This window comes from Cucurbita maxima, unplaced genomic scaffold, assembly GCF_002738345.1.
Source record: "Cucurbita maxima cultivar Rimu unplaced genomic scaffold, Cmax_1.0 Cma_Scf00008, whole genome shotgun sequence".
In the NCBI taxonomy this organism is placed as follows: Eukaryota; Viridiplantae; Streptophyta; class Magnoliopsida; order Cucurbitales; family Cucurbitaceae; genus Cucurbita; species Cucurbita maxima.
In genome coordinates this window covers 6,098,651-6,100,630 of record NW_019272024.1, presented here as the reverse complement: position 1 = coordinate 6,100,630, position 1,980 = coordinate 6,098,651, and the positions used below count along the sequence as shown (strand labels likewise).

At 44.9% G+C, this 1,980-nt stretch overlaps 1 non-coding gene across 1 annotated transcript; it reads left to right on the top strand.

Moving 5' to 3' along the window:
- The first annotated feature begins 1,137 nt into the window (after positions 1-1,137).
- On the top strand, positions 1,138-1,210 carry TRNAK-UUU. The gene has a single exon. It is a non-coding gene; the product is annotated as a tRNA-Lys (tRNA).
- Positions 1,211-1,980: the final 770 nt, after the last annotated feature.

Below are 1,980 nucleotides of genomic sequence, written 5' to 3'. Positions count from 1 at the left end.
ATCAGTAGAGGGGACTACTTTGCCTCCCCGGAAGAAAAAGAGCCCCGCTGGACGACTGATCCCGTTGATCATAAAACTTGGAGGGAACGTGTCACATTAGAGGTGAACGATCAAAGATGTCCTCTAATTACCACGATGAGGCTGGTCCCCCTTTGATTTTAGTAGACTAAGCTATGAATATGAATGAAGAAATGAATGTCGGGCTCTTTCTTTCACTGCTAACCCCAATCAGTTTCAACATGCTGATACTTGCCCTTTCGTCGAGCCCCGAGCTTGTGGTCCTCCTTTTAGTGTGGGTTCCATTGGATGAATCTGTCAAGTCAAGGTCAATGTATGTAGCAGCAAGGATGGTGCATCACCTATTTCTCGTTCTCACTCGGGAGCCAAAACGAAAACGCCGGCTACCTACTGTACTGGACCTTCGACCAGGTATTCTACCCTTCTCGAATCGGAACCAACCACCCCACTCTAATAATAGGAGAAAGGAAAACGCTCGAACAGTTGAGCGGCCAAAAACTTCCGTACACAGAGATAGATTCATTCTTCGTACCTGGTCCAACTTCACAAGCCTTCGCGGGTTGGGCAAAAGTCTTCTTTGGTAAGACGAAATTTGACAAAGAAAAGAGAGTGCTCGACCGGAACAATGGCCAACAAAGACCCTAATTACATATAGCTCCTCCCCTTCCCTTATTTAAGGCTTTAAGAACTGGATGGCGGCTGGAAAGAAAGACGACCTCACCTTATCGTAGATGGTGTCAGTGAGAGCCACTTTAGTATCCCCCGTTGACCTTCTTTTGTGGATAGAATCTTCAATGAGTAGAAAGAAGCAACCTGACTAATAAAGGTGCTTGTTGAGTAAGGCCAGCTTTCGAGCCCAAGCCCCTTGTTTGTATAGGTTGAGTGCTTGAGCGCATCTTTCTCATATGGAGGGAGAAAGTCTTTCCTTGAGTTTGAAATCAATAAGGGGTTAGTGAGGCCGTTTTCTTACGGGAGTGCTAACACGCACCCTTATGTTTTCTTCGCTTTCTCTGCAGTACGAGCCTCATACGGAGCCACGCCCCTTGAATATGATGAGAAGAAGAGGGGCCGCCCTCTTTTCTTTTCTGCATCAATCCTCCCACCTATTTTTCTTTTTTGGGGTGTATAGCTCAGTTGGTAGAGCATTGGCCTTTTAACCTAATGGTCGCAGGTTCAAGTCCTGCTATACCCAAACCTACCTTACACGAGACTCTTTTTAAGGATGCGTAGTAGCGTTCAAATCACTCTTTGGCCTTTAGATTCACTTCTCTATTTGGGCGAGATCTTAGCAGATGAATAGTTGTTAGAGTAGAGAGGCACCGAAGGTGATAGAAAAAAGAAAATCTTCATCCTATCCCTTTGTCCTCAAGCTCGAACTCATAATAGTTTACGGGAAAGACGGTCGATCATGTAGTTAACAACCAGTATTTACAGCAATTTCACCTTTCGGATGTAAATAACCAACCCTAATCCTCAATGGTATACTCCTCCTCCCTATCCTGTTAGAGTTTTGCCTGAATTCTGTTAATCTTTTTCCCCAAAATCCTCATCCTCAACTGCAGAACCCCAACTATACTTTGGTCGAAACCTAACCAGATGGATAGACAGATTACTTAACCGAAACCTGATCGGGAGAGAGAGAAAAAGAAACGACTATCTTGTTCCATCGCTTTCTCCAGCAATCGGCTCCTAGTGAGAACGGAAATCCTGGTTGGTGCAAACTGAGATCTTAAAGCTAAGGCTAAGGCCCTTCCTAAAGTAGGGATGTAGTTTCTTGTTCAAATCCAAAGTCTTCAGTCTCCTCCCGGGCTAAGGCTGTAGTTCCAAATCTGGAATCTTAAACAATTCAGCTTAATATAGCATAGCAGATAATCTGATTCAGCTTCAAAGAAGAAAGAAAGGGGCAGGGCATCTTTCGCTTTCCTTTTGGGTTGCGAGTGCATGCGTCCACCACGGTCAGGG